We start from the raw sequence: 20560 nt of genomic DNA on the forward strand, positions 1-20560 counted from the left end.
AGAGGGACTCTTCGTTGAGTTTTAGAAACCTTTCGTATTCACAGTGTGTCCATTCTCTAGGTTTCCCGTACATGTTATAGCTGTAGTAATATTCCCTTCAACCTGGAGAGTTGGGACCCATGGAATGGGTGCCATGCATTCTTGCTTTAAAGGGTCTGCATTTGCTCACCCAATCTCACCAATCCTCTCAGTCCCAAGTGTCCAGCCTCATGCCACATCCAGCTGTCATTGTAGATAGGGTCATTCCAGGTTGCATCAGAGACCCTGAAGGAATTGTAAAGAATTTCCCTGTTTCTTTGTTTTGTTTTTGAAATTCCTTTTTAGAGTGGGTTTGAGCTGATTCTCGCTGCCATGTTTATGCCAGTCTAGACACACTTGATTCCCTTACGGAGACATATCAATACATAGGTTTTAAGATTCTTACTAGTCAGATCTATTCCTCTGCGGGAAATATGGGGTTTTGAGTCCCTTTCACTGAGGAAGGTGTAGGTCTTGTCTATTCCATAGTTGGTTTTTGGAACGGTACCTGGGCTTATATCAAACTCTGGTTTGATGCATCACCCCACCTCTCCTTCCCCCTTAAGCAGGCATAAGAGTGTTTTCTAAATGTGAGACTCTGTTCTCTTTCCTAACTCAGTTCATGTGTAGCCATGTTTACAGGATCTTCCTAAGTGATATCTTATGATAAGTTTCTTTTTCTGTGTGACTTATTTCACTTAGAATCATCGTACCTGAATCCACTCATTTTGCTGCTACTGGTCTTATGACATTGATTTCATGGCTGAGGGATATTCCATCGTACGTAAGTTCCACAATTTTTTGAACCATTTTTATATTTCCTGGGATATTTCAGGTGCACCCAGGTTGAGGTTCTTGTAAGCAGTGCAGCCCTCAATTTGGGGGTGGCTCTGTCTTATTGATTTTCAGTTTTCCCAAGGTATATTCCCTAGACTGGAAGCGCCCTTGGCTCTGTAGCTCTGTTGTTTCCTTGTTTTAGGGAACACAATGCACTCCTCCAGTGAGGCAGTTGGCAACTTACATCCCGCCCATCAGCATAACAAGGCTCCCTGTTCTCCAGGGCCTGTCTTGCCTTTCTGGTTTTTACACATTTTGTGGATGTCCCTTTTGACCGGTGGGAAGTGATACTTCTTTGTAGTGCAGATTTGCATTGCCCGCTTGCTTGCTTGGCCAAAAAGGGCCTATGCGTTTTCTCCTGAATATATTCAGGAGAAAACGCATACGCCCTTTTTGGCCAAGTGCGTCATTGTCGAAGTTGTGCCCCTCTTCCTGTGCTTTACAGGCGATTCCAACGTACCTCTTGAAATCTGTTTCCTGCTATTCTGCGTCGCTTTCAAGTCCGCCTCGTTGCCTTCCCTCAACAGATTTTTGGACGAGAGTTGGCCTTGATTACTCTGCCAGTTTGTGAATTGCTGTGCCCCTGAGCTCCATTTTTCAACTCGTTTTTTGTGAGCTGAACGCAAGTCCAAACTTTTGGTTCAGGACCTATACTGGTTCCCGGTGGGTGGCTGAGACTTTGGTTAATTCTTCTTCCTGCCGGGAAATTAGAGTGACATGTGCCCATCCAAATGCCTAACAGCTACTCTCTCATTGGTTCTCCCTCTTCCCTTTCATCCTCTGCCAAATTGGCAACCTGTGCGAACCAGGAGCTTAAAGGGGCTGTCTCTCCAAGTTGGGAGATTGATAGGAAAGCAGTTGGAAAGTCAAACCGGAGCACCAGGAGAGGGACTCTTCGTTGAGTTTTAGAAACCTTTCGTATTCACAGTGTGTCCATTCTCTAGGTTTCCCGTACATGTTATAGCTGTAGTAATATTCCCTTCAACCTGGAGAGTTGGGACCCATGGAATGGGTGCCATGCATTCTTGCTTTAAAGGGTCTGCATTTGCTCACCCAATCTCACCAATCCCCTCAGTCCCAAGTGTCCAGCCTCATGCCACATCCAGCTGTCATTGTAGATAGGGTCATTCCAGGTTGCATCAGAGACCCTGAAGGAATTGTAAAGAATTTCCCTGTTTCTTTGTTTTGCTTTTGAAATTCCTTTTTAGAGTGGGTTTGAGCTGATTCTCGCTGCCATGTTTATGCCAGTCTAGACACACTTGATTCCCTTACGGAGACATATCAATACATAGGTTTTAAGATTCTTACTAGTCAGATCTATTCCTCTGCGGGAAATATGGGGTTTTGAGTCCCTTTCACTGAGGAAGGTGTAGGTCTTGTCTATTCCATAGTTGGTTTTTGGAACGGTACCTGGGCTTATATCAAACTCTGGTTTGATGCATCACCCCACCTCTCCTTCCCCCTTAAGCAGGCATAAGAGTGTTTTCTAAATGTGAGACTCTGTTCTCTTTCCTAACTCAGTTCATGTGTAGCCATGTTTACAGGATCTTCCTAAGTGATATCTTATGATAAGTTTCTTTTTCTGTGTGACTTATTTCACTTAGAATCATCGTACCTGAATCCACTCATTTTGCTGCTACTGGTCTTATGACATTGATTTCATGGCTGAGGGATATTCCATCATACGTAAGTTCCACAATATTTTGAACCATTTTTATATTTCCTGGGATATTTCAGGTGTACCCAGGTTGAGGTTCTTGTAAGCAGTGCAGCCCTCAATTTGGGGGTGGCTCTGTCTTATTGATTTTCAGTTTTCCCAAGGTATATTCCCTAGACTGGAAGTGCCCTTGGCTCTGTAGCTCTGTTGTTTCCTTGTTTTAGGGAACACAATGCACTCCTCCAGTGAGGCAGTTGGCAACTTACATCCCGCCCATCAGCATAACAAGGCTCCCTGTTCTCCAGGGCCTGTCTTGCCTTTCTGGTTTTTACACATTTTGTGGATGTCCCTTTTGACCGGTGGGAAGTGATACTTCTTTGTAGTGCAGATTTGCATTGCCCGCTTGCTTGCTTGGCCAAAAAGGACGTATGCGTTTTCTCCTGAATATATTCAGGAGAAAACGCATACGCCCTTTTTGGCCAAGTGCATCATTGTCGAAGTTGTGCCCCTCTTCCTGTGCTTTACAGGCGATTCCAACGTACCTCTTGAAATCTGTTTCCTGCTATTCTGCGTCGCTTTCAAGTCCGCCTCGTTGCCTTCCCTCAACAGATTTTTGGACGAGAGTTGGCCTTGATTACTCTGCCAGTTTGTGAATTGCTGTGCCCCTGAGCTCCATTTTTCAACTCGTTTTTTGTGAGCTGAACGCAAGTCCAAACTTTTGGTTCAGGACCTATACTGGTTCCCGGTGGGTGGCTGAGACTTTGGTTAATTCTTCTTCCTGCCGGGAAATTAGAGTGACATGTGCCCATCCAAATGCCTAACAGCTACTCTCTCATTGGTTCTCCCTCTTCCCTTTCATCCTCTGCCAAATTGGCAACCTGTGCGAACCAGGAGCTTAAAGGGGCTGTCTCTCCAAGTTGGGAGATTGATAGGAAAGCAGTTGGAAAGTCAAACCGGAGCACCAGGAGAGGGACTCTTCGTTGAGTTTTAGAAACCTTTCGTATTCACAGTGTGTCCATTCTCTAGGTTTCCCGTACATGTTATAGCTGTAGTAATATTCCCTTCAACCTGGAGAGTTGGGACCCATGGAATGGGTGCCATGCATTCTTGCTTTAAAGGGTCTGCATTTGCTCACCCAATCTCACCAATCCTCTCAGTCCCAAGTGTCCAGCCTCATGCCACATCCAGCTGTCATTGTAGATAGGGTCATTCCAGGTTGCATCAGAGACCCTGAAGGAATTGTAAAGAATTTCCCTGTTTCTTTGTTTTGTTTTTGAAATTCCTTTTTAGAGTGGGTTTGAGCTGATTCTCGCTGCCATGTTTATGCCAGTCTAGACACACTTGATTCCCTTACGGAGACATATCAATACATAGGTTTTAAGATTCTTACTAGTCAGATCTATTCCTCTGCGGGAAATATGGGGTTTTGAGTCCCTTTCACTGAGGAAGGTGTAGGTCTTGTCTATTCCATAGTTGGTTTTTGGAACGGTACCTGGGCTTATATCAAACTCTGGTTTGATGCATCACCCCACCTCTCCTTCCCCCTTAAGCAGGCATAAGAGTGTTTTCTAAATGTGAGACTCTGTTCTCTTTCCTAACTCAGTTCATGTGTAGCCATGTTTACAGGATCTTCCTAAGTGATATCTTATGATAAGTTTCTTTTTCTGTGTGACTTATTTCACTTAGAATCATCGTACCTGAATCCACTCATTTTGCTGCTACTGGTCTTATGACATTGATTTCATGGCTGAGGGATATTCCATCGTACGTAAGTTCCACAATTTTTTGAACCATTTTTATATTTCCTGGGATATTTCAGGTGCACCCAGGTTGAGGTTCTTGTAAGCAGTGCAGCCCTCAATTTGGGGGTGGCTCTGTCTTATTGATTTTCAGTTTTCCCAAGGTATATTCCCTAGACTGGAAGCGCCCTTGGCTCTGTAGCTCTGTTGTTTCCTTGTTTTAGGGAACACAATGCACTCCTCCAGTGAGGCAGTTGGCAACTTACATCCCGCCCATCAGCATAACAAGGCTCCCTGTTCTCCAGGGCCTGTCTTGCCTTTCTGGTTTTTACACATTTTGTGGATGTCCCTTTTGACCGGTGGGAAGTGATACTTCTTTGTAGTGCAGATTTGCATTGCCCGCTTGCTTGCTTGGCCAAAAAGGGCCTATGCGTTTTCTCCTGAATATATTCAGGAGAAAACGCATACGCCCTTTTTGGCCAAGTGCGTCATTGTCGAAGTTGTGCCCCTCTTCCTGTGCTTTACAGGCGATTCCAACGTACCTCTTGAAATCTGTTTCCTGCTATTCTGCGTCGCTTTCAAGTCCGCCTCGTTGCCTTCCCTCAACAGATTTTTGGACGAGAGTTGGCCTTGATTACTCTGCCAGTTTGTGAATTGCTGTGCCCCTGAGCTCCATTTTTCAACTCGTTTTTTGTGAGCTGAACGCAAGTCCAAACTTTTGGTTCAGGACCTATACTGGTTCCCGGTGGGTGGCTGAGACTTTGGTTAATTCTTCTTCCTGCCGGGAAATTAGAGTGACATGTGCCCATCCAAATGCCTAACAGCTACTCTCTCATTGGTTCTCCCTCTTCCCTTTCATCCTCTGCCAAATTGGCAACCTGTGCGAACCAGGAGCTTAAAGGGGCTGTCTCTCCAAGTTGGGAGATTGATAGGAAAGCAGTTGGAAAGTCAAACCGGAGCACCAGGAGAGGGACTCTTCGTTGAGTTTTAGAAACCTTTCGTATTCACAGTGTGTCCATTCTCTAGGTTTCCCGTACATGTTATAGCTGTAGTAATATTCCCTTCAACCTGGAGAGTTGGGACCCATGGAATGGGTGCCATGCATTCTTGCTTTAAAGGGTCTGCATTTGCTCACCCAATCTCACCAATCCTCTCAGTCCCAAGTGTCCAGCCTCATGCCACATCCAGCTGTCATTGTAGATAGGGTCATTCCAGGTTGCATCAGAGACCCTGAAGGAATTGTAAAGAATTTCCCTGTTTCTTTGTTTTGTTTTTGAAATTCCTTTTTAGAGTGGGTTTGAGCTGATTCTCGCTGCCATGTTTATGCCAGTCTAGACACACTTGATTCCCTTACGGAGACATATCAATACATAGGTTTTAAGATTCTTACTAGTCAGATCTATTCCTCTGCGGGAAATATGGGGTTTTGAGTCCCTTTCACTGAGGAAGGTGTAGGTCTTGTCTATTCCATAGTTGGTTTTTGGAACGGTACCTGGGCTTATATCAAACTCTGGTTTGATGCATCACCCCACCTCTCCTTCCCCCTTAAGCAGGCATAAGAGTGTTTTCTAAATGTGAGACTCTGTTCTCTTTCCTAACTCAGTTCATGTGTAGCCATGTTTACAGGATCTTCCTAAGTGATATCTTATGATAAGTTTCTTTTTCTGTGTGACTTATTTCACTTAGAATCATCGTACCTGAATCCACTCATTTTGCTGCTACTGGTCTTATGACATTGATTTCATGGCTGAGGGATATTCCATCGTACGTAAGTTCCACAATTTTTTGAACCATTTTTATATTTCCTGGGATATTTCAGGTGCACCCAGGTTGAGGTTCTTGTAAGCAGTGCAGCCCTCAATTTGGGGGTGGCTCTGTCTTATTGATTTTCAGTTTTCCCAAGGTATATTCCCTAGACTGGAAGCGCCCTTGGCTCTGTAGCTCTGTTGTTTCCTTGTTTTAGGGAACACAATGCACTCCTCCAGTGAGGCAGTTGGCAACTTACATCCCGCCCATCAGCATAACAAGGCTCCCTGTTCTCCAGGGCCTGTCTTGCCTTTCTGGTTTTTACACATTTTGTGGATGTCCCTTTTGACCGGTGGGAAGTGATACTTCTTTGTAGTGCAGATTTGCATTGCCCGCTTGCTTGCTTGGCCAAAAAGGGCGTATGCGTTTTCTCCTGAATATATTCAGGAGAAAACGCATACGCCCTTTTTGGCCAAGTGCGTCATTGTCGAAGTTGTGCCCCTCTTCCTGTGCTTTACAGGTGATTCCAACGTACCTCTTGAAATCTGTTTCCTGCTATTCTGCCTCGCTTTCAAGTCCGCCTCGTTGCCTTCCCTCAACAGATTTTTGGACGAGAGTTGGCCTTGATTACTCTGCCAGTTTGTGAATTGCTGTGCCCCTGAGCTCCATTTTTCAACTCGTTTTTTGTGAGCTGAACGCAAGTCCAAACTTTTGGTTCAGGACCTATACTGGTTCCCGGTGGGTGGCTGAGACTTTGGTTAATTCTTCTTCCTGCCGGGAAATTAGAGTGACATGTGCCCATCCAAATGCCTAACAGCTACTCTCTCATTGGTTCTCCCTCTTCCCTTTCATCCTCTGCCAATTTGGCAACTTGTGCGAACCAGGAGCTTAAAGGGGCTGTCTCTCCAAGTTGGGAGATTGATAGGAAAGCAGTTGGAAAGTCAAACCGGAGCACCAGGAGAGGGACTCTTCATTGAGTTTTAGAAACCTTTCATATTCACAGTGTGTCCATTCTCTAGGTTTCCCGTACATGTTATAGCTGTAGTAATATTCCCTTCAACCTGGAGAGTTGGGACCCATGGAATGGGTGCCATGCATTCTTGCTTTAAAGGGTCTGCATTTGCTCACCCAATCTCACCAATCCTCTCAGTCCCAAGTGTCCAGCCTCATGCCACATCCAGCTGTCATTGTAGATAGGGTCATTCCAGGTTGCATCAGAGACCCTGAAGGAATTGTAAAGAATTTCCCTGTTTCTTTGTTTTGTTTTTGAAATTCCTTTTAAGAGTGGGTTTGAGGTGATTCTCGCTGCCATGTTTATGCCAGTCTAGACACACTTGATTCCCTTACGGAGACATATCATTACATAGGTTTTAAGATTCTTACTAGTCAGATCTATTCCTCTGCGGGAAATATGGGGTTTTGAGTCCCTTTCACTGAGGAAGGTGTAGGTCTTGTCTATTCCATAGTTGGTTTTTGGAACGGTACCTGGGCTTATATCAAACTCTGGTTTGATGCATCACCCCACCTCTCCTTCCCCCTTAAGCAGGCATAAGAGTGTTTTCTAAATGTGAGACTCTGTTCTCTTTCCTAACTCAGTTCATGTGTAGCCATGTTTACAGGATCTTCCTAAGTGATATCTTATGATAAGTTTCTTTTTCTGTGTGACTTATTTCACTTAGAATCATCGTACCTGAATCCACTCATTTTGCTGCTACTGGTCTTATGACATTGATTTCATGGCTGAGGGATATTCCATCGTACGTAAGTTCCACAATTTTTTGAACCATTTTTATATTTCCTGGGATATTTCAGGTGCACCCAGGTTGAGGTTCTTGTAAGCAGTGCAGCCCTCAATTTGGGGGTGGCTCTGTCTTATTGATTTTCAGTTTTCCCAAGGTATATTCCCTAGACTGGAAGTGCCCTTGGCTCTGTAGCTCTGTTGTTTCCTTGTTTTAGGGAACACAATGCACTCCTCCAGTGAGGCAGTTGGCAACTTACATCCCGCCCATCAGCATAACAAGGCTCCCTGTTCTCCAGGGCCTGTCTTGCCTTTCTGGTTTTTACACATTTTGTGGATGTCCCTTTTGACCGGTGGGAAGTGATACTTCTTTGTAGTGCAGATTTGCATTGCCCGCTTGCTTGCTTGGCCAAAAAGGGCGTATGCGTTTTCTCCTGAATATATTCAGGAGAAAACGCATACGCCCTTTTTGGCCAAGTGCGTCATTGTCGAAGTTGTGCCCCTCTTCCTGTGCTTTACAGGTGATTCCAACGTACCTCTTGAAATCTGTTTCCTGCTATTCTGCCTCGCTTTCAAGTCCGCCTCGTTGCCTTCCCTCAACAGATTTTTGGACGAGAGTTGGCCTTGATTACTCTGCCAGTTTGTGAATTGCTGTGCCCCTGAGCTCCAGTTTTCAACTCGTTTTTTGTGAGCTGAATGCAAGTCCAAACTTTTGGTTCAGGACCTATACTGGTTCCCGGTGGGTGGCTGAGACTTTGGTTAATTCTTCTTCCTGCCGGGAAATTAGAGTGACATGTGCCCATCCAAATGCCTAACAGCTACTCTCTCATTGGTTCTCCCTCTTCCCTTTCATCCTCTGCCAATTTGGCAACTTGTGCGAACCAGGAGCTTAAAGGGGCTGTCTCTCCAAGTTGGGAGATTGATAGGAAAGCAGTTGGAAAGTCAAACCGGAGCACCAGAGGAGGGACTCTTCATTGAGTTTTAGAAACCTTTCATATTCACAGTGTGTCCATTCTCTAGGTTTCCCGTACATGTTATAGCTGTAGTAATATTCCCTTCAACCTGGAGAGTTGGGACCCATGGAATGGGTGCCATGCATTCTTGCTTTAAAGGGTCTGCATTTGCTCACCCAATCTCACCAATCCTCTCAGTCCCAAGTGTCCAGCCTCATGCCACATCCAGCTGTCATTGTAGATAGGGTCATTCCAGGTTGCATCAGAGACCCTGAAGGAATTGTAAAGAATTTCCCTGTTTCTTTGTTTTGTTTTTGAAATTCCTTTTAAGAGTGGGTTTGAGCTGATTCTCGCTGCCATGTTTATGCCAGTCTAGACACACTTGATTCCCTTACGGAGACATATCATTACATAGGTTTTAAGATTCTTACTAGTCAGATCTATTCCTCTGCGGGAAATATGGGGTTTTGAGTCCCTTTCACTGAGGAAGGTGTAGGTCTTGTCTATTCCATAGTTGGTTTTTGGAACGGTACCTGGGCTTATATCAAACTCTGGTTTGATGCATCACCCCACCTCTCCTTCCCCCTTAAGCAGGCATAAGAGTGTTTTCTAAATGTGAGACTCTGTTCTCTTTCCTAACTCAGTTCATGTGTAGCCATGTTTACAGGATCTTCCTAAGTGATATCTTATGATAAGTTTCTTTTTCTGTGTGACTTATTTCACTTAGAATCATCGTACCTGAATCCACTCATTTTGCTGCTACTGGTCTTATGACATTGATTTCATGGCTGAGGGATATTCCATCGTACGTAAGTTCCACAATTTTTTGAACCATTTTTATATTTCCTGGGATATTTCAGGTGCACCCAGGTTGAGGTTCTTGTAAGCAGTGCAGCCCTCAATTTGGGGGTGGCTCTGTCTTATTGATTTTCAGTTTTCCCAAGGTATATTCCCTAGACTGGAAGTGCCCTTGGCTCTGTGGCTCTGTAGCTCTGTTGTTTCCTTGTTTTAGGGAACACAATGCACTCCTCCAGTGAGGCAGTTGGCAACTTACATCCCGCCCATCAGCATAACAAGGCTCCCTGTTCTCCAGGGCCTGTCTTGCCTTTCTGGTTTTTACACATTTTGTGGATGTCCCTTTTGATCGGTGGGAAGTGATACTTCTTTGTAGTGCAGATTTGCATTGCCCGCTTGCTTGCTTGGCCAAAAAGGGCGTATGCGTTTTCTCCTGAATATATTCAGGAGAAAACGCATACGCCCTTTTTGGCCAAGTGCGTCATTGTCGAAGTTGTGCCCCTCTTCCTATGCTTTACAGGTGATTCCAACGTACCTCTTGAAATCTGTTTCCTGCTATTCTGCCTCGCTTTCAAGTCCGCCTCGTTGCCTTCCCTCAACAGATTTTTGGACGAGAGTTGGCCTTGATTACTCTGCCAGTTTGTGAATTGCTGTGCCCCTGAGCTCCATTTTTCAACTCGTTTTTTGTGAGCTGAATGCAAGTCCAAACTTTTGGTTCAGGACCTATACTGGTTCCCGGTGGGTGGCTGAGACTTTGGTTAATTCTTCTTCCTGCCGGGAAATTAGAGTGACATGTGCCCATCCAAATGCCTAACAGCTACTCTCTCATTGGTTCTCCCTCTTCCCTTTCATCCTCTGCCAATTTGGCAACTTGTGCGAACCAGGAGCTTAAAGGGGCTGTCTCTCCAAGTTGGGAGATTGATAGGAAAGCAGTTGGAAAGTCAAACCGGAGCACCAGGAGAGGGACTCTTCATTGAGTTTTAGAAACCTTTCGTATTCACAGTGTGTCCATTCTCTAGGTTTCCCGTACATGTTATAGCTGTAGTAATATTCCCTTCAACCTGGAGAGTTGGGACCCATGGAATGGGTGCCATGCATTCTTGCTTTAAAGGGTCTGCATTTGCTCACCCAATCTCACCAATCCTCTCAGTCCCAAGTGTCCAGCCTCATGCCACATCCAGCTGTCATTGTAGATAGGGTCATTCCAGGTTGCATCAGAGACCCTGAAGGAATTGTAAAGAATTTCCCTGTTTCTTTGTTTTGTTTTTGAAATTCCTTTTAAGAGTGGGTTTGAGCTGATTCTCGCTGCCATGTTTATGCCAGTCTAGAAACACTTGATTCCCTTACGGAGACATATCATTACATAGGTTTTAAGATTCTTACTAGTCAGATCTATTCCTCTGCGGGAAATATGGGGTTTTGAGTCCCTTTCACTGAGGAAGGTGTAGGTCTTGTCTATTCCATAGTTGGTTTTTGGAACGGTACCTGGGCTTATATCAAACTCTGGTTTGATGCATCACCCCACCTCTCCTTCCCCCTTAAGCAGGCATAAGAGTGTTTTCTAAATGTGAGACTCTGTTCTCTTTCCTAACTCAGTTCATGTGTAGCCATGTTTACAGGATCTTCCTAAGTGATATCTTATGATAAGTTTCTTTTTCTGTGTGACTTATTTCACTTAGAATCATCGTACCTGAATCCACTCATTTTGCTGCTACTGGTCTTATGACATTGATTTCATGGCTGAGGGATATTCCATCGTACGTAAGTTCCACAATTTTTTGAACCATTTTTATATTTCCTGGGATATTTCAGGTGCACCCAGGTTGAGGTTCTTGTAAGCAGTGCAGCCCTCAATTTGGGGGTGGCTCTGTCTTATTGATTTTCAGTTTTCCCAAGGTATATTCCCTAGACTGGAAGTGCCCTTGGCTCTGTAGCTCTGTTGTTTCCTTGTTTTAGGGAACACAATGCACTCCTCCAGTGAGGCAGTTGGCAACTTACATCCCGCCCATCAGCATAACAAGGCTCCCTGTTCTCCAGGGCCTGTCTTGCCTTTCTGGTTTTTACACATTTTGTGGATGTCCCTTTTGACCGGTGGGAAGTGATACTTCTTTGTAGTGCAGATTTGCATTGCCCGCTTGCTTGCTTGGCCAAAAAGGGCGTATGCGTTTTCTCCTGAATATATTCAGGAGAAAACACATACGCCCTTTTTGGCCAAGTGCGTCATTGTCGAAGTTGTGCCCCTCTTCCTGTGCTTTACAGGCGATTCCAACGTACCTCTTGAAATCTGTTTCCTGCTATTCTGCCTCGCTTTCAAGTCCGCCTCGTTGCCTTCCCTCAACAGATTTTTGGACGAGAGTTGGCCTTGATTACTCTGCCAGTTTGTGAATTGCTGTGCCCCTGAGCTCCATTTTTCAACTCGTTTTTTGTGAGCTGAATGCAAGTCCAAACTTTTGGTTCAGGACCTATACTGGTTCCCGGTGGGTGGCTGAGACTTTGGTTAATTCTTCTTCCTGCCGGGAAATTAGAGTGACATGTGCCCATCCAAATGCCTAACAGCTAATCTCTCATTGGTTCTCCCTCTTCCCTTTCATCCTCTGCCAATTTGGCAACCTGTGCGAACCAGGAGCTTAAAGGGGCTGTCTCTCCAAGTTGGGAGATTGATAGGAAAGCAGTTGGAAAGTCAAACCGGAGCACCAGGAGAGGGACTCTTCGTTGAGTTTTAGAAACCTTTCGTATTCACAGTGTGTCCATTCTCTAGGTTTCCCGTACATGTTATAGCTGTAGTAATATTCCCTTCAACCTGGAGAGTTGGGACCCATGGAATGGGTGCCATGCATTCTTGCTTTAAAGGGTCTGCATTTGCTCACCCAATCTCACCAATCCTCTCAGTCCCAAGTGTCCAGCCTCATGCCACATCCAGCTGTCATTGTAGATAGGGTCATTCCAGGTTGCATCAGAGACCCTGAAGGAATTGTAAAGAATTTCCCTGTTTCTTTGTTTTGTTTTTGAAATTCCTTTTTAGAGTGGGTTTGAGCTGATTCTCGCTGCCATGTTTATGCCAGTCTAGACACACTTGATTCCCTTACGGAGACATATCAATACATAGGTTTTAAGATTCTTACTAGTCAGATCTATTCCTCTGCGGGAAATATGGGGTTTTGAGTCCCTTTCACTGAGGAAGGTGTAGGTCTTGTCTATTCCATAGTTGGTTTTTGGAACGGTACCTGGGCTTATATCAAACTCTGGTTTGATGCATCACCCCACCTCTCCTTCCCCCTTAAGCAGGCATAAGAGTGTTTTCTAAATGTGAGACTCTGTTCTCTTTCCTAACTCAGTTCATGTGTAGCCATGTTTACAGGATCTTCCTAAGTGATATCTTATGATAAGTTTCTTTTTCTGTGTGACTTATTTCACTTAGAATCATCGTACCTGAATCCACTCATTTTGCTGCTACTGGTTTTATGACATTGATTTCATGGCTGAGGGATATTCCATCGTACGTAAGTTCCACAATTTTTTGAACCATTTTTATATTTCCTGGGATATTTCAGGTGCACCCAGGTTGAGGTTCTTGTAAGCAGTGCAGCCCTCAATTTGGGGGTGGCTCTGTCTTATTGATTTTCAGTTTTCCCAAGGTATATTCCCTAGACTGGAAGCGCCCTTGGCTCTGTAGCTCTGTTGTTTCCTTGTTTTAGGGAACACAATGCACTCCTCCAGTGAGGCAGTTGGCAACTTACATCCCGCCCATCAGCATAACAAGGCTCCCTGTTCTCCAGGGCCTGTCTTGCCTTTCTGGTTTTTACACATTTTGTGGATGTCCCTTTTGACCGGTGGGAAGTGATACTTCTTTGTAGTGCAGATTTGCATTGCCCGCTTGCTTGCTTGGCCAAAAAGGGCCTATGCGTTTTCTCCTGAATATATTCAGGAGAAAACGCATACGCCCTTTTTGGCCAAGTGCGTCATTGTCGAAGTTGTGCCCCTCTTCCTGTGCTTTACAGGCGATTCCAACGTACCTCTTGAAATCTGTTTCCTGCTATTCTGCGTCGCTTTCAAGTCCGCCTCGTTGCCTTCCCTCAACAGATTTTTGGACGAGAGTTGGCCTTGATTACTCTGCCAGTTTGTGAATTGCTGTGCCCCTGAGCTCCATTTTTCAACTCGTTTTTTGTGAGCTGAACGCAAGTCCAAACTTTTGGTTCAGGACCTATACTGGTTCCCGGTGGGTGGCTGAGACTTTGGTTAATTCTTCTTCCTGCCGGGAAATTAGAGTGACATGTGCCCATCCAAATGCCTAACAGCTACTCTCTCATTGGTTCTCCCTCTTCCCTTTCATCCTCTGCCAAATTGGCAACCTGTGCGAACCAGGAGCTTAAAGGGGCTGTCTCTCCAAGTTGGGAGATTGATAGGAAAGCAGTTGGAAAGTCAAACCGGAGCACCAGGAGAGGGACTCTTCGTTGAGTTTTAGAAACCTTTCGTATTCACAGTGTGTCCATTCTCTAGGTTTCCCGTACATGTTATAGCTGTAGTAATATTCCCTTCAACCTGGAGAGTTGGGACCCATGGAATGGGTGCCATGCATTCTTGCTTTAAAGGGTCTGCATTTGCTCACCCAATCTCACCAATCCTCTCAGTCCCAAGTGTCCAGCCTCATGCCACATCCAGCTGTCATTGTAGATAGGGTCATTCCAGGTTGCATCAGAGACCCTGAAGGAATTGTAAAGAATTTCCCTGTTTCTTTGTTTTGTTTTTGAAATTCCTTTTTAGAGTGGGTTTGAGCTGATTCTCGCTGCCATGTTTATGCCAGTCTAGACACACTTGATTCCCTTACGGAGACATATCAATACATAGGTTTTAAGATTCTTACTAGTCAGATCTATTCCTCTGCGGGAAATATGGGGTTTTGAGTCCCTTTCACTGAGGAAGGTGTAGGTCTTGTCTATTCCATAGTTGGTTTTTGGAACGGTACCTGGGCTTATATCAAACTCTGGTTTGATGCATCACCCCACCTCTCCTTCCCCCTTAAGCAGGCATAAGAGTGTTTTCTAAATGTGAGACTCTGTTCTCTTTCCTAACTCAGTTCATGTGTAGCCATGTTTACAGGATCTTCCTAAGTGATATCTTATGATAAGTTTCTTTTTCTGTGTGACTTATTTCACTTAGAATCATCGTACCTGAATCCACTCATTTTGCTGCTACTGGTCTTATGACATTGATTTCATGGCTGAGGGATATTCCATCGTACGTAAGTTCCACAATTTTTTGAACCATTTTTATATTTCCTGGGATATTTCAGGTGCACCCAGGTTGAGGTTCTTGTAAGCAGTGCAGCCCTCAATTTGGGGGTGGCTCTGTCTTATTGATTTTCAGTTTTCCCAAGGTATATTCCCTAGACTGGAAGCGCCCTTGGCTCTGTAGCTCTGTTGTTTCCTTGTTTTAGGGAACACAATGCACTCCTCCAGTGAGGCAGTTGGCAACTTACATCCCGCCCATCAGCATAACAAGGCTCCCTCTTCTCCAGGGCCTGTCTTGCCTTTCTGGTTTTTACACATTTTGTGGATGTCCCTTTTGACCGGTGGGAAGTGATACTTCTTTGTAGTGCAGATTTGCATTGCCCGCTTGCTTGCTTGGCCAAAAAGGGCGTATGCGTTTTCTCCTGAATATATTCAGGAGAAAACGCATACGCCCTTTTTGGCCAAGTGCGTCATTGTCGAAGTTGTGCCCCTCTTCCTGTGCTTTACAGGTGATTCCAACGTACCTCTTGAAATCTGTTTCCTGCTATTCTGCCTCGCTTTCAAGTCCGCCTCGTTGCCTTCCCTCAACAGATTTTTGGACGAGAGTTGGCCTTGATTACTCTGCCAGTTTGTGAATTGCTGTGCCCCTGAGCTCCATTTTTCAACTCGTTTTTTGTGAGCTGAACGCAAGTCCAAACTTTTGGTTCAGGACCTATACTGGTTCCCGGTGGGTGGCTGAGACTTTGGTTAATTCTTCTTCCTGCCGGGAAATTAGAGTGACATGTGCCCATCCAAATGCCTAACAGCTACTCTCTCATTGGTTCTCCCTCTTCCCTTTCATCCTCTGCCAATTTGGCAACTTGTGCGAACCAGGAGCTTAAAGGGGCTGTCTCTCCAAGTTGGGAGATTGATAGGAAAGCAGTTGGAAAGTCAAACCGGAGCACCAGGAGAGGGACTCTTCATTGAGTTTTAGAAACCTTTCATATTCACAGTGTGTCCATTCTCTAGGTTTCCCGTACATGTTATAGCTGTAGTAATATTCCCTTCAACCTGGAGAGTTGGGACCCATGGAATGGGTGCCATGCATTCTTGCTTTAAAGGGTCTGCATTTGCTCACCCAATCTCACCAATCCTCTCAGTCCCAAGTGTCCAGCCTCATGCCACATCCAGCTGTCATTGTAGATAGGGTCATTCCAGGTTGCATCAGAGACCCTGAAGGAATTGTAAAGAATTTCCCTGTTTCTTTGTTTTGTTTTTGAAATTCCTTTTAAGAGTGGGTTTGAGCTGATTCTCGCTGCCATGTTTATGCCAGTCTAGACACACTTGATTCCCTTACGGAGACATATCATTACATAGGTTTTAAGATTCTTACTAGTCAGATCTATTCCTCTGCGGGAAGTATGGGGTTTTGAGTCCCTTTCACTGAGGAAGGTGTAGGTCTTGTCTATTCCATAGTTGGTTTTTGGAACGGTACCTGGGCTTATATCAAACTCTGGTTTGATGCATCACCCCACCTCTCCTTCCCCCTTAAGCAGGCATAAGAGTGTTTTCTAAATGTGAGACTCTGTTCTCTTTCCTAACTCAGTTCATGTGTAGCCATGTTTACAGGATCTTCCTAAGTGATATCTTATGATAAGTTTCTTTTTCTGTGTGACTTATTTCACTTAGAATCATCGTACCTGAATCCACTCATTTTGCTGCTACTGGTCTTATGACATTGATTTCATGGCTGAGGGATATTCCATCGTACGTAAGTTCCACAATTTTTTGAACCATTTTTATATTTCCTGGGATATTTCAGGTGCACCCAGGTTGAGGTTCTTGTAAGCAGTGCAGCCCTCAATTTGGGGGTGGCTCTGTCTTATTGATTTTCAGTTTTCCCAAGGTATATTCCCTAGACTGGAAGTGCCCTTGGCTCTGTAGCTCTGTTGTTTCCTTGTTTTAGGGAACACAATGCACTCCTCCAGTGAGGCAGTTGGCAACTTACATCCCGCCCATCAGCATAACAAGGCTCCCTGTTCTCCAGGGCCTGTCTTGCCTTTCTGGTTTTTACACATTTTGTGGATGTCCCTTTTGACCGGTGGGAAGTGATACTTCTTTGTAGTGCAGATTTGCATTGCCCGCTTGCTTGCTTGGCCAAAAAGGGCGTATGCGTTTTCTCCTGAATATATTCAGGAGAAAACGCATACGCCCTTTTTGGCCAAGTGCGTCATTGTCGAAGTTGTGCCCCTCTTCCTGTGCTTTACAGGTGATTCCAACGTACCTCTTGAAATCTGTTTCCTGCTATTCTGCCTCGCTTTCAAGTCCGCCTCGTTGCCTTCCCTCAACAGATTTTTGGACGAGAGTTGGCCTTGATTACTCTGCCAGTTTGTGAATTGCTGTGCCCCTGAGCTCCAGTTTTCAACTCGTTTTTTGTGAGCTGAATGCAAGTCCAAACTTTTGGTTCAGGACCTATACTGGTTCCCGGTGGGTGGCTGAGACTTTGGTTAATTCTTCTTCCTGCCGGGAAATTAGAGTGACATGTGCCCATCCAAATGCCTAACAGCTACTCTCTCATTGGTTCTCCCTCTTCCCTTTCATCCTCTGCCAATTTGGCAACTTGTGCGAACCAGGAGCTTAAAGGGGCTGTCTCTCCAAGTTGGGAGATTGATAGGAAAGCAGTTGGAAAGTCAAACCGGAGCACCAGGAGAGGGACTCTTCATTGAGTTTTAGAAACCTTTCGTATTCACAGTGTGTCCATTCTCTAGGTTTCCCGTACATGTTATAGCTGTAGTAATATTCCCTTCAACCTGGAGAGTTGGGACCCATGGAATGGGTGCCATGCATTCTTGCTTTAAAGGGTCTGCATTTGCTCACCCAATCTCACCAATCCTCTCAGTCCCAAGTGTCCAGCCTCATGCCACATCCAGCTGTCATTGTAGATAGGGTCATTCCAGGTTGCATCAGAGACCCTGAAGGAATTGTAAAGAATTTCCCTGTTTCTTTGTTTTGTTTTTGAAATTCCTTTTAAGAGTGGGTTTGAGCTGATTCTCGCTGCCATGTTTATGCCAGTCTAGACACACTTGATTCCCTTACGGAGACATATCATTACATAGGTTTTAAGATTCTTACTAGTCAGATCTATTCCTCTGCGGGAAATATGGGGTTTTGAGTCCCTTTCACTGAGGAAGGTGTAGGTCTTGTCTATTCCATAGTTGGTTTTTGGAACGGTACCTGGGCTTATATCAAACTCTGGTTTGATGCATCACCCCACCTCTCCTTCCCCCTTAAGCAGGCATAAGAGTGTTTTCTAAATGTGAGACTCTGTTCTCTTTCCTAACTCAGTTCATGTGTAGCCATGTTTACAGGATCTTCCTAAGTGATATCTTATGATAAGTTTCTTTTTCTGTGTGACTTATTTCACTTAGAATCATCGTACCTGAATCCACTCATTTTGCTGCTACTGGTCTTATGACATTGATTTCATGGCTGAGGGATATTCCATCGTACGTAAGTTCCACAATTTTTTGAACCATTTTTATATTTCCTGGGATATTTCAGGTGCACCCAGGTTGAGGTTCTTGTAAGCAGTGCAGCCCTCAATTTGGGGGTGGCTCTGTCTTATTGATTTTCAGTTTTCCCAAGGTATATTCCCTAGACTGGAAGTGCCCTTGGCTCTGTAGCTCTGTTGTTTCCTTGTTTTAGGGAACACAATGCACTCCTCCAGTGAGGCAGTTGGCAACTTACATCCCGCCCATCAGCATAACAAGGCTCCCTGTTCTCCAGGGCCTGTCTTGCCTTTCTGGTTTTTACACATTTTGTGGATGTCCCTTTTGACCGGTGGGAAGTGATACTTCTTTGTAGTGCAGATTTGCATTGCCCGCTTGCTTGCTTGGCCAAAAAGGGCGTATGCGTTTTCTCCTGAATATATTCAGGAGAAAACACATACGCCCTTTTTGGCCAAGTGCGTCATTGTCGAAGTTGTGCCCCTCTTCCTGTGCTTTACAGGCGATTCCAACGTACCTCTTGAAATCTGTTTCCTGCTATTCTGCCTCGCTTTCAAGTCCGCCTCGTTGCCTTCCCTCAACAGATTTTTGGACGAGAGTTGGCCTTGATTACTCTGCCAGTTTGTGAATTGCTGTGCCCCTGAGCTCCATTTTTCAACTCGTTTTTTGTGAGCTGAATGCAAGTCCAAACTTTTGGTTCAGGACCTATACTGGTTCCCGGTGGGTGGCTGAGACTTTGGTTAATTCTTCTTCCTGCCGGGAAATTAGAGTGACATGTGCCCATCCAAATGCCTAACAGCTAATCTCTCATTGGTTCTCCCTCTTCCCTTTCATCCTCTGCCAATTTGGCAACTTGTGCGAACCAGGAGCTTAAAGGGGCTGTCTCTCCAAGTTGGGAGATTGATAGGAAAGCAGTTGGAAAGTCAAACCGGAGCACCAGGAGAGGGACTCTTCGTTGAGTTTTAGAAACCTTTCGTATTCACAGTGTGTCCATTCTCTAGGTTTCCCGTACATGTTATAGCTGTAGTAATATTCCCTTCAACCTGGAGAGTTGGGACCCATGGAATGGGTGCCATGCATTCTTGCTTTAAAGGGTCTGCATTTGCTCACCCAATCTCACCAATCCTCTCAGTCCCAAGTGTCCAGCCTCATGCCACATCCAGCTGTCATTGTAGATAGGGTCATTCCAGGTTGCATCAGAGACCCTGAAGGAATTGTAAAGAATTTCCCTGTTTCTTTGTTTTGTTTTTGAAATTCCTTTTTAGAGTGGGTTTGAGCTGATTCTCGCTGTCATGTTTATGCCAGTCTAGACACACTTGATTCCCTTACGGAGACATATCATTACATAGGTTTTAAGATTCTTACTAGTCAGATCTATTCCTCTGCGGGAAATATGGGGTTTTGAGTCCCTTTCACTGAGGAAGGTGTAGGTCTTGTCTATTCCATAGTTGGTTTTTGGAACGGTACCTGGGCTTATATCAAACTCTGGTTTGATGCATCACCCCACCTCTCCTTCCCCCTTAAGCAGGCATAAGAGTGTTTTCTAAATGTGAGACTCTGTTCTCTTTCCTAACTCAGTTCATGTGTAGCCATGTTTACAGGATCTTCCTAAGTGATATCTTATGATAAGTTTCTTTTTCTGTGTGACTTATTTCACTTAGAATCATCGTACCTGAATCCACTCATTTTGCTGCTACTGGTCTTATGACATTGATTTCATGGCTGAGGGATATTCCATCGTACGTAAGTTCCGCAATTTTTTGAACCATTTTTATATTTCCTGGGATATTTCAGGTGCACCCAGGTTGAGGTTCTTGTAAGCAGTGCAGCCCTCAATTTGGGGGTGGCTCTGTCTTATTGATTTTCAGTTTTCCCAAGGTATATTCCCTAGACTGGAAGTGCACTTGGCTCTGTAGCTCTGTTGTTTCCTTGTTTTAGGGAACACAATGCACTCCTCCAGTGAGGCAGTTGGCAACTTACATCCCGCCCATCAGCATAACAAGGCTCCCTGTTCTCCAGGGCCTGTCTTGCCTTTCTGGTTTTTACACATTTTGTGGATGTCCCTTTTGACCGGTGGGAAGTGATACTTCTTTGTAGTGCAGATTTGCATTGCCCGCTTGCTTGCTTGGCCAAAAAGGGCGTATGCGTTTTCTCCTGAATATATTCAGGAGAAAACGCATACGCCCTTTTTGGCCAAGTGCGTCATTGTCGAAGTTGTGCCCCTCTTCCTGTGCTTTACAGGTGATTCCAACGTACCTCTTGAAATCTGTTTCCTGCTATTCTGCCTCGCTTTCAAGTCCGCCTCGTTGCCTTCCCTCAACAGATTTTTGGACGAGAGTTGGCCTTGATTACTCTGCCAGTTTG

Source organism: Mesoplodon mirus, assembly GCF_964341445.2.
Source record: "Mesoplodon mirus genome assembly, chromosome: 11".
NCBI classification, from domain to species: domain Eukaryota; kingdom Metazoa; phylum Chordata; class Mammalia; order Artiodactyla; family Ziphiidae; genus Mesoplodon; species Mesoplodon mirus.